Source organism: Malania oleifera, chromosome 6, assembly GCF_029873635.1.
Source record: "Malania oleifera isolate guangnan ecotype guangnan chromosome 6, ASM2987363v1, whole genome shotgun sequence".
In the NCBI taxonomy this organism is placed as follows: domain Eukaryota; kingdom Viridiplantae; phylum Streptophyta; class Magnoliopsida; order Santalales; family Ximeniaceae; genus Malania; species Malania oleifera.
Window position 1 is genome coordinate 19,632,008 of NC_080422.1, and position 13,587 is coordinate 19,645,594.

The following is a 13,587-nucleotide window of genomic DNA, read 5'->3' on the forward strand; positions in this document are numbered from 1 at the left end:
GAGAGTATTATACAAATTCGATGTTAAGGGTCTTTAGAAAAATTGGGATGCAGTAATCAATGAGGTGGCAAGGAAAGCGACGTGGAATGTTGACCTTCTCCGGAAGTCATGGGAATAATTGATGGAGAGCAGACGGGATGGTTGGATGGATCATATATTAATTACATTTTAAATAATAATATTATAACCTTATTTAACTATATAATTATCATTATAATTATTATTTATATGAATTTGTAAATTGCAATTTGATGGGGGTCTCTATCGATTGTCATACGAGTCGCATGACGATGATGGGGAGCTGGGGTGGGTGGAGAACACCCTGCATGATGTTTCTGCACTGCACTGCACTGCACTGCAGCCCTGCCTGCACTCCCCTCCCCTAGCTTGGCCCTCGCTGGCATTCCTTCTTTCTTCTTCATCACATGGGTTTCAACCTACTTCCAGTTGGAGGAAAGGGATCGCGTAGGACCAAAATCCAGCTTACTTTATTTTTAATTTTCATAATTATTTAAATTATTGCTCTTATGTTACAAACATTAATAGCAATTATATATATATTTTAATAGAAGAGCAGTAGAGTTGAGATATTGGGGAGTGTAAGAAATATAAATTTTAATTATTCATCCTTGATGGTTTTATTTTTAGTTTTAAAGTTAAAAAGAAGATCGCTTTGAAGAAGGTTGTGTAAAAAAAATAGTATTTTTAAAAAGAAAAAAGTTTAAAATTATTCTATCTATAGGCACCTCATTTTGTCTGGCTAATGTATAGCAAAACTTTTAAATTCTGAAAATCTTGAGTTTTCAAAATTGCTTTATTTTTGAAATAACTATTTTAGTTTTTTTTTTTTTAAATTGTTAATCAGGTTGTTTGAAGTGTCTTCTAAAGTCTTTACTTAAGCGAGATCACCCATTTTTAACTCTCTTAGCCTCACCGCCGTGAAATAAAAGATTTATTCATTAGGCATTTGAACAAAGTATTATTTACATTTATTCTTTTTGCATTAAAAGTACAACATCGAAAAGAAGAAAGAAAAAAATAGTGCAAAAAGGAAAGCTCGGTCTTCATCTTTGGGGTTGCTTGCATTGAACCCTATCCACCAGCATTTGCTTGCATGCACTACATATTTCCGAGTTTGTTTCACAAGACAGGTGTCGACACTAGTTTTGGTTCGAGGGTGACGAAGAATGGGATGTGTATGGAAATCCCCTCCAAACAAGAAAACCAAAGGAAGAAAGACTTTATTTACAAGATAAAAATGATGGAAAAGCAAGTCGCCATTTTTGTTATTTTTTTAAGGAAAAATAAAGGAAAAAGCTAAGAAGTTTATGACATAGAGAACAAGGGTTATGAAGTACATTTGTGCGTAGGGAATGTGGTGGACCAACCATTCTAAGGGAGATTAATTGACCAACACCCCTATCGCGACCTATTCTAAGAACGATTGTCATTGTGTGTGTGGGTGCCTCAGGAAGAAAGTAAAGAAAAAGAAGGAAGATTCTCCTTTTTTAGTTATTTAGTGGAATACCACTGTCCAAGAGCCCAAACAATAGGATTGGAAACCCTGATATGCCCTTAGTTGAAAAGGGGGTTGGACTCAGGTAACCCTGTACTTTTTAAAACGAAAGGGTAAAAGAGAAGAAGATGAAAATGTTATAATTGATTGCAAGGAAGAGATTCAAAATGACCCCTTTATTGAAAATAGGAATTAGGGGAAGTCAATATTAATGTTTCACAATTAAATAAGGGGTTGGATGGGATGTATGAGATTATTGCTTGACTGGAGGATTAATAAAGGTTATGGTTTGAATTCCATGATTGAAATTGCAAATTTAATGATTATAGGGTTGAATATATCCTAATTGAAATCAAGGTTTTAATGGAGATGGAGATTGAATCCTTGATTGGAATAGGGAATTGATGATGATTGAATTGAAAATCTCTTGATTTGTAATCAGGGGTTTAATGGAAAAGTGGATTGAGATTTTGATGGAGATAGGGAATTAAATGATAATTGAGTTGAAAACCTCTTGATTAATACTAAGGGTTTTAATAGAGAAGGAAGTACAAATCTTTGATTGAAATAAAGGGGCAAATGATAATTAAGTAGAAAATCCTCTGATTATATATAATCAAGATTTAATGAGGATAGAGATTAAATCCCTAATTGAAGTCAAACAATTAATGATGAAGAGTTGAAACATATCTTGACTGGTAATCAACATTTAATGGTGATTAATTGAAGTCAACCACTTAATGAGGAGAGAATTGAATATCTCCAAATTGACAATCAGAGTTTAACTATGATTGATGTCAACCATTCAATGAGAGAGAATTGAAAAATCTCATGATTGCCAATTAGAGTTTGATGGTGATCGAAGTAAACTATTTAATGAGGAGAGAATTGAAATTCGTCTTGATTGATATTCCAGGTTTAATAGTGATTGAAGTTAACCATTTAATAAGGAAAAAGTTGAAGATGTCCTCATTGGCAATCAGAATTTAATGGCGATTGAAGTTAACCATTTACTAAGGAGAAAATTTAAAAATCTTCTAATTGATAATCAGGGTTTGAAGATGATGGGGATTGAATCTCTTCTATTGGCAATCGATTATTATGGAGACGATATTTGAGTTTCAAAAGCAGAAGTTTCGTTTTGAAAGAAGATAGTTGACAACATACAAGGGATTTTTGAAAACACTGCTAAATTCATCATTGGCCAAAGAAAGGAAAAATTAAAGGATCTTTTGAAAAGGGGATATTTTGATAAAGGGGAATTCCAAATTTTCCATCAGTGCCTCACTCCTGTGGTGCAAGCATTAGTTCCATTCACCTATACAGACTTAAGGGAGAGTGTTTTTTCTTGCCCAGGGATAAGAAGGAAAAAGTCATACAGTGAAATCTTCCTAGTAATCTCATCATAAGCTGGGTTAAGAATCACTATGGGCTAATTATGGAGACACATGCATAAGAATGAATTACCAAAGAAATTGACTCTACTAATCATCACTGCAAAAATCTAAACATGCAAGCTTGAGGTGAATAGCACACGAATCACATTAAACAATATAATCAATTATCAATGCACGCTTAATTACCTTCTTGCCATGCTTAAAATTTAAATTTAAGCCTATAGATGGGGTTTTTAAAAAGATGTGCGAAAAAAAAAAAAAAAGAATCAAAATACCCAAAAAAGCTAAACATGGATCATTAAACTGTAATAAGACTGAACACATTTAAAGCTTTCAAAAGATAGGGTTTTTCTTCCCTCCAAATGGCTAACCTTTTACCTTTCTTCCTCATCAATCCTTCCTTTATATATATATATATATTCATACATGACTAAAAGGAGATTTAACTAGAAAAATAATAGACAAATAAAGGGGGTTTTTAAAAATAAATAAAATAAAATAAAGAAAAACAAGTATACCAAACCAAGAGGAACCAGTTGAACTAGTCTAGTAGACTATTTTGTATGGGCCATACAGGGCCTCATCACCTTCTACCTCATGTCAGGGTTTCATGCGAAACCCTAGCTATCACCCTATATAAGGAGCCTTACCATCACTGATCTACAACTATTGTTGTTTGCAACTTCTGATATTGCAACTAAACCACTTGCATGTGCTAGCTACAACTACTGTTGTGCAACAAACCCTTACTATATATATATATATATATATATATATATATATATATATATATATATATATATATATATATGTTATACCTATATCTGATAAGCATACATAAACAACCCGTCCTAAACAGGGAAAAATGGGTATATCTCATACGTATCTATATTCATGCACATCGGAAAACATAAACATTCTTACGGGATTCTATAATATATATACTAGAGTCCTATCTGCACTCTTCAGTACATAATATCTATGCTTAAAACATAAACTGTATTACATCCCCTTACATTCAACCAGGCTAACAACCCAGTATTGATACAAAAACTTAAGTCTACTAAGAAGACTCTAAGCGCCAAAGTCCCTCTAGAAGCCTAGGACCGACATCCTGTAGGACCTGAAACAAAGGTTGTAAGATTGGGGTGAGACACTTCTCAATAAGGTGGAAGATATTACATCAGCACATGACTACCTAAGTTTATTCCAATTTGAAATAGTCGCACAATATCACATTCACAATACTGTACTATTGGAGATATATAAACATAATTCAGCATCATTACAAGCGAGAGTTCTTGAGGTTAGGGTAGAGTATAGGTCCATATAATGTACGATCCCTTCACACGGTACTCAACCCTATGACTTTGCCTATTTTTGTTTTTAAATCATGTATATGAAAATTTAGGACAATGACCAGCTTTGAAATGTCATAAATATGCCTAACTACCCTGTGACATGGGTTGTGCACTGATAAACTCTGACAAGGCCCTGTTCGTGCACGCATTGTCAAGCATCACATATATAGTCCGAATGCCCCACCCGGTCCATTATTTCACTAGTGACCCCACACTCTTGCAAGCCAACTATCTCGATACCCACACTGATTCACATGTGTGGTTGCACTGTACCTCTAGTTAGCAATGGAACCGTGCCTCAAACTATTTAAAGCTTTGTATAACTTGGTGTGTTTTTTAACTCCTTTAGAGTGTCTTTCAACTCCTTTAGTAACAAGCTGTGGTCCCAATTTATCATATATATAATTTATAATGAAAACATAACAAACTGTGCAATTCCAGTAATTTCACAATCGTAATCATGCAATCATTCAAGCATTCTTTCTTTCTTTCAAATAATGGTGTTAATCGACACGAATGCTCTCGGTTCAACCTTTTTTACATATGAAGCTCGGTGATTAACTATTTTCCACATTTTCAGATATCAAAATGGAACTTCAGTTCTCATAGTTCATTTACAAGTATAACATTTTAGTATATTCCACTTCACATCATATGTCACGTTTGTTTATTTAAAATCCACTATATATATTGTATAACTCAAAAAATACCATTTGCATGGGGATCAAGCAGCTCCTACTTTAGGTTTAAAACAAATAAAGTAGTTTTGGAAAGTTTGGAGTTCATATGCAAAAACCTCATTTCTTGCCAAAAACCGTAAAATAGTAAGAAACAACATTTATACTAGGTAAAACTTTGCAAATAAGCAGTCAAAACATGCATAAAGACATAAGCTAACTTTCTAGCTGTTTAGTTTTTTAAAAATACTGATTTAAACAAATCCCCTTACCTTAATCCCGAAAATCGAAACACGAACGAATTGATAAAAAACAACGACATGGGATCCCCGAAACCTGAAAACCGAAGAACAATACTTCATTATAATCTCGACTACTACATATCTACTAAACCAAAAATGAAATCAAATCCTTACCATAATTTTAGGGAAAAACCCAAAAATCTGATCCTCTATAACTGTAGAGATTCTCCCCTTAATGCATGTAGCGATGTTGGATCATTGATTCTGGCAATAGACGACATCAAATCAGAGAGAGAGAGAGAGAGAGGGCTAGTTCGAGTTCTAGAGAGAGAGAGAGAGAGAGAGAGGTTCGAGTTCTAGAGAGAGAGAGGGAGAGAGAGAGAGAGAGAGAGAGAGAGAGAGAGAGAGAGAGAGAGAGAGAAGATTTGAGTTTCTTCCTCTTTAAGAAAACTAAATGATATTTATAAACTAGGTTGACTCGGCCAGACTCATTGATGAGTCAGAGTTCTTGTTGATGAGCCAAAGAAGGGCATTCTTCGCCGAGAGACCTCGTTGATAAGCGTGAGATTTCAGAATCTCTGAAATTCCCTCTGTAACAACCCGGGAAATAATGGTATTTAAATAATAAAGAGAGAGAGAGAAATGGAATCAGTAACAGAATGAGGCAGTAGACTTCGTCGACGACATTACATTTTGGAGAATATAATTTCAAGAATTTCCAGGGTTCGTCGACGAATACAGGGATTTGTCGATGAATGTCTTCAGGATCTCGTCGACGAGGTCCCGTTTCGTCAATGAGAAAATACCGAGTGAGGATTTTGGGTCCTCAATCCTTGTCCACAGGGTCCCAAAACACTCTATTCCTGAAAATATAATATCTTAATTTTACTTCATAAAACCCCAATATTTTCACATATAATGCAGAATCTGACTTTAATTGAATTGGGTACTACTGAAAATGCTCAAATAATCCACTCACCTTGGTTTTGGGATGGCTCCTAAGTTGGCCTAACCAACGGATTACTCCAGCAGATTTGAAGAGAATCTTCCCAGGAGTAACATGGTGCCTTCTGATCGTCGAATTGGTGAATAACCAGGCTAGAAAGCTAGAGAGAAGGTGGAGAGGATGAAGTTAGAGAGAGAGTGAGAGAGGGCTGCATGAAGTTTTTTGTGCTAAAAATCCTATTTTGGTATACTTGTGCACTTGCCTTCGTTGACGAGGTCAAAAAGGGAGTTCGTCGACGAACTCGTAACCTTCATTGATGAATTTCAGGACTAAAAATAGTCCTCTGAGTAACTTCTCGTCGACGAGACACGTGTCCCTGTCGACGATCCCTAAAATAGCCCTCTCAGTAACTGTTGTGACCCCCTTTACAATCCCCCTTTTCTCCCTCTTTTATTATTTAAATACCATAATTCTTCGGATCTCTAAATTCTCCCCTCCTTGTAAAATTTTGTCCTCGGAATTTACTATTTGAGCGATTCACCATCCTTTAAAGAAAACGGGTTACTTATTTTATTACTTATCCTCACTTGTGGCAGAGGAATACCGTGGTTACATAAGCAGTTCTGGGAGATTACAATTATACCCATAAAAGAAAATTCTCCTAAAACTAAAAACACTACCTATCCTATATTCTAAATTACAATTACACCGAACAAACCAAATTAAAACTGCCATTATTTAAACTTACATATTCCTACTGTACGCCACTAAACAGGTGTGGGTATTTCTATCTGATTTCCTCTTCAACCTCCTAAGAAGCTTCTTCTACCGCATGATTCCTCCACAAGACTTTTATTAATGGTATCTTCTTACTACACAATTCTTGTTCTTTTTTATCTAAGATCTACACTGAAGCTTCCTCATATGCTAAAGCATCACTGAATTCTAATTCTGCGTAATTGATAATATGAGAAGGATCTGAGACGTATTTCCTTAATATAAAAACATGAAATACGTCATGTATCCTGAACAAAATGGGTGGTAAAGTTAGTCGATAGCCAACTGGCCCAACTTTCTTGAGTATCTCAAATGGGCCAATAAACCGAGGGCTCACCTTACCTTTCTTCCCAAGCCTCATGACTCCCTTCAGTTGTGCTATTTTTAAAAATACATAATCACCGACTTTAAATTCCATTTCCTGGTGGCGAGTATTTGCGTAGCTTTTTTGCCGACTCTGTGATGCACTGATTCTATCTTGAATAAGTTGGACTTTATTGTACGCCTGCTACACTATCTCTGGCCCCAAAACTCACATTTCACCTAATTCATCCCAATATAAAGGAGAATGACACCTCCTATCATAAAGTGCCTCACAAGGTGCCATGCCAATTATGGCCTGATAGCTGTTATTGTAAGCAAATTCAACCAGCGGTAAATACTTTGTCTAACTACCCTCAAAATCTAATACACATGCTCGCAACATATCCTCAAGTACTTGGATCGTTCTCTTTCTCTGACCAGTGGTAAATACTTTGTCTAACTACCCCCAAAATCTAATACACATGCTCGCAACATATCCTCAAGTACTTGGATCGTTCTCTTTCTCTGACCATCTGTTTGAGGATGGAAAGCGGTGCTGAATGATAACTGAGACCCCAAAGCCTCTTTTAAGCTCTTCCAAAACCGTGATGTAAAATGTGGATCACGGTCCAAGACTATAGATACTGATACTCCATGGGACGAACAATCTCCTAAATGTAGATCTCTACTAATTTGTTCATAGGGTAGTTAACTTTAATAGGTAAAAAGTGGGTTATTTTTGTTAGCCAATCAATAACTACCCAGATGACATTCTGACCATGTGGTGTCGGCGGTAGCCTAGTAACAAAATCCATGGATTTGTGATCCCACTTCCACTCAAGGATGTAAAGTGGCTGCAGCTGCCTTGCCGACCTCTTGTGCTCAACCTTAACCTGCTGACACGTAAAGCATTGCTCCACAAATTCTACAATCTCCCTCTTCATGCCACTCCACCAGAAATACTCTCATAGATCTCTATACATTTTAGTACTGCTAAGATGAACCGTGTATAGAGATCTATGAGTCTCCTTTAGAATCATTCTCCTAATATCATCATCCATAGGCACACACAATCTGGTGCAAAACCTGAGAGCCCTATCATTAGAAATGCTGAATGCCTCTCCTTGACCATCCTGTACTCTGGCTATTACCTCTGCTAATTCTGGGTCATCCCCCTAAGCAACTTTAATTTTTTCATATAACGTAGGCTGCACAACCAAACTGACAATAAATGCCTGAGGATGATCCTTCACTAACTCCATGCTGAACCTTTCCAAGTCCATCTGAATTGGGTGCTGAATTACTGCTGTTAACTGTGCTGCACCTTCTGGTTTACGGTTCAGTGCATCAGCCACCACATTTGCTTTACTTGGGTGGTAGTTGATGGTGAAATCATAATCTTTAATAATTTCTAACCATCTCATTTGTCGCATATTCAACTCTTTTTGCATGAAGAATTACTTTAAACTTTTGTGATCAGAGAATATCTCGCATCTCTTATCGTACAAGTAATGCCTCCAAATCTTTCGTGCATGTATCATTGTAGCCAACTCTAGATCATGAGTAAGGTGTTTTTTTTCATATTCTTTCAACTGTCGGGAAGCATAAGCTACAACCCTACCATGCTACATCAACACACAACCAAGCCCTTTCAAAGACGTATCACTGTAAATTATATAACCATCACCTCTAGACAGAATCGTCAAGACTGGTGCAGTGACGAGCCATTGTTTTAATTCTTGGAAGCTTTTTTCACATTCATCATCCCATGCAAATTTGACATTCTTCCTGGTCAGTCCCGTTAGAGGTCCCAATAGTCCTGAAAATCCCTCTACAAATAGACGACAATATCCCGCCAGTCCGAAGAAACTCCTAATCTCCTAAACATTCCACGACCTTTCTCAATTTACCACTGCCTCTATTTTACTAGGATCCACTGAAATTCCATCCCCTAATATAACATGCCCCATAAATGCAACTTTCTCTATCTAGAATTCATATTTACTAAACTTGGCATACCATTTCTCCCTGAGCGTCTTAAGTACCAGCCATAAATGTGCCTCATGCTCCTCAAAACTCCTCGAGTAGACCAGTATATCATCAATAAAAACCACCGCAAACTGGTCTAGATATTGATGAAACACCCGATTCATTAAATCCATAAATATTTCTGGTGCATTAGTCAACTAAAACGGCATCACCAAAAACTCGTAGTGCCCGTATCTGGTTTGAAATGCTGACTTAAAGATATCTTATGCTTTAACATTCACCTGATGATAGCCTGATCTGAGGTTGATCTTAGAATAAACCTGTGTACCCTAAAGCTGATAAAATAAATCATCTATATAGAGTAGAGGATATTTGTTCTTAATGGTTACCTTGTTTATCTCCCTATAATCTATACACATCCTCATAGACCCATCTTTCTTCTTTACGAATAGCACTAGTGCTCCCTAGGGTGATACGTTGGGTCTAATAAACCTTTTATTCAATAGATCCTATAACTAGTTCTTTAAATCTCCCAATTCAACTGGAGCCATACGATATGAAGCCTTAGAGATCAATGCTGTCTCTGGAGGTATATCTATAGTAAAATCCACCTCACGATCGAAAGGCAACCCAAGTAACTCTTTTGGAAAAACATCTGAAAATTCCCTTACCATTGGCGTACTGTCAAGCTTCGATTCATTTTTTGACACCTCTTTTACAAAAGTCACAAATGCTTGACCTCCATCCAGAAGTAGTCTGCTTGCTTGTATGGTTGATACCAACTGTGGTGAGACACACACACACGTGGACCCAAAAATCTGTATTCTTGCTCACCAGGGGGTCTAAAAATTACTTCTTTTTTATGACAATCAATAATGGCATGATTTGTTGCTAGCCAATCCATACCCAGTATTACATCAAATCCCTGCATGTCTAGTATCACAAGATCAGCTAATAATACTTTCCCTTAGATGGCCACTGGAAAATTCCTAAGTACCTTCCCACATCTTAAAGTAGATATAGCCGGCATGGCTACACCCAATTCAACATCTAACAACTGTGCTTCAATCCCAGCTAACTTAGCATACCCCATTGAGACAAAAGAATAGGTGGCACCAGTATCAAATAAAACAACAACTTGATATGGGAAAGTAGTAAGGATACTTGTGACGACGTCCCCAGCTGCCTCAGCATCTCCTGGCATCAACACATATACCCTTGCTAGAGCTGTATTCCTCTACTGGCCTCCACAAGGAATCTGATAACCTCCATAGTAGGGTCTGGACGTTGGAACCTAGATTGGCGGTTCTAGGCATGCTTATGCCATGTGGTTGGGTCTCCTACACTGATAACAGATGTCTCTCTTAGGTCGGCACCCTCCCAGATGTCATTTCCCACATGTCTGACACACATGGTAGGTATGCACTCCCCAATTCTCACAAGGTCTTGTCTTCTGTCTTCGACCTCCCCTATAATGGTCTCCTCTCCATGGGCCCCAACTGGAACCTGCCTGAAAACCCTGAGGCGTGGACCTCTTTCTCAGACTCTAAGCTGTGATGCCTCTCTGCATGCCACTCTCAATAACCACAGCCATATCTATGACCTCTGTGAATGTTTGACCCCAAAAATCGATAATTTGCTCATACAAGTTCTGCCTCAGGCCTTCTTCAAACTTTCTTGCCTTTTTCTCATCATCTGGTGCCAAATGAGGGACAAATTAAGACAACTCAATAAATCGAGCTAAGTACTGAGATACTGTCATCTGCTCCTGGACTAAGTGCATAAACTCTACTAACTTCGCACTATGAATGATAGCAGGGAAATATCGCTTGAAGAACAGCTCCTTGAATCGACTCCACGTCACCGACAGTAGAACTGACTTTTGTTCCTCAATCAATCTTGTTGATCTCCACCAGCATTTTGCCTCTCCTGTCAGTTTGAATGTCACAAATACTACCTTCTGTTTGTCTGTACATGGAAGCACTGCCAATGTTTCCTCAATGTCTTGGACCCAATTTTCAACCATAATTGGGTCAGCTCCTCCAGAAAAGATGGGGGTTTCATTCGCATAAACTGCTTGATCGTGCAACTACGTCCCCCTGAACTCTTGGCCATCTCAGCCACCACATTCTTGGTGACGCCGTGCAACACTGCATCAGTATCTCCACCTCTTATACTAGAAGGTCCTATTCTATCACCCCCAACATTTGTACCACTGCTCCCTAAGTCCATCCTGAAAAGACAAAGAACACAATTTAAGGACCCTACCTCCCGTACAGATATAATTTATTTCATCTAATGAAATTCTCATATTCACATTTAACTATTCTCCCTGATCTTAATTCAAAATCAAATCTTGTAACCTAGACACACGACCCAACAATAGTTTATTGTGGCTTTCCTGAAATCGTCACCACAGGAAAGACACAGAAACCACCACAGAAATCCTCCACCCAGACTACTAAAAAAAAGCTCAAATCCTTCCCTATACTCTGGTATTGCTTCCGCTGCACTCTAAAGTCTACATAACCTAGCAACCTAGGCTCTGATACCAAACTGTAACGACTTTCTTTTTCTTGCTATTTTTTTTTTTTTATAAAAATACATACTATAAGATTTCACTTCTCTAATATGTTTTAAAATAGATCAACCCAATATCACAGACTAGATAGGACCCATGGAATCTGAGACACAATAAACAATCTAAGTACCGAGAAGTAGAATACATACAACCATGACCCTATATTCATTACTAGAGTGTCAGAATATTTCCAAAAATATACATACACTACAGCACTAAAAATACTTTCATCTGGACCTAGGGACTACTCAAAATAACTACCCAAAAAATACTCATCCTATAATCAGGGCAGTACTGTAGTCCCCTTTACCTGTGAGCCTGATTTGCTCGCCTAACTGGATCGCCTGAAAAATATTAAATCACTGGGATGAGACAACGCTCAGTAAGACAAAATATGCTATTACTAGTGTGCAGCAGGTGAGTTCACATATTATAAAACTCATTTGGAAATACCATAAATAATTGAATTTGCTAAAAACATATAACATTTCATTATAGCCTATACCTATGTTGCTTAACATAAACTGTTTTTCTGAATTTTCCAAACATAATACTTCTAATATTCATAGGTATATCTATGGTTTCTATAAACTTAAATATACATATATATAATAACTGAGAAAATTTCCCTGGATGGATAACTGAAAGTCATGATTTAACCCCTCATGATAGAGTTGTGCGGCCTAAAGGCGGGACCTATCCTGGTTGGCCGACCAGGGTAAGTCAACTGAGCTTCGAAAGTCAGATCGACCTCCTTAACCCTTATATGAAGGGGAGCCTATCCATAACGTAGGCACGATCGACTTTTGAATACCGCATACTCTCTGAGTAACATGGTTGCACCCTGAACTTGAAAATAACTACAGTACTGTACTTTGCTGATTGAATCTGATCCATTAGGATTTCGATACAATATACATATGTAACTGATATATCTATATTGCTTTTTTTACCATGATTTTATAATAACTAAAACATTATAAAACTGATCTGCTAATCTGAATAACTGGCTGAACATTTAATGTTTGTAAATCTGATTATCTGAATGAAATCATGGTATTCTGAATATGATGTAAATATATGTTTCTATATATATATATATACTATAAATCATGGTATCATGGAAAATAGATAAATCATGGTATTATAAATATTCTGTAAAATTTCTATTTATATGTATATTGAAAATTATCATTTTATAAAAACATATATTTATCCCATGATATTTTTTGCCTAATACACTGTGAAACATGGTATTTGTAAACTGTATAAATACTGTACTAGTTTGCTATAAACTTATGCCACACAATTTAAATAAATAAACTCACTTGTTCTAAAATCTGTATTTTCTGCTATACAAATATATTATAATCTAAATAATAATAAACTGGTAAAACATATAATTTCTTCTGACTATCATACTAAAATTCCTAGCATAGCATATTTCTCTTACCTCACTATCTGAGCACTAACTATTATTTGCAATCCCACGTGTGCGACATTCATAATTTCAACATCCTGAGATAATAAGTATATTTTCCAAATCAAACAACTGAATTAACCTAAATAATTATCATATATATACTCCCCAAATCCACACATGCACAAATCCAAAACTATAATTCACATATCATTTTACCTGGGTTCCTGAAATACCACCCACTGGGGTCCTCAACCCTTGTCCACAAGGTCCCAAAACACTCTATTCCTGAAAATATAATATCTTAATTTTACTTCCCAAAACCCCAGTATTTTCGCATATAATGCAAAATTTGACTTCAATTGAACTGGGTAATAC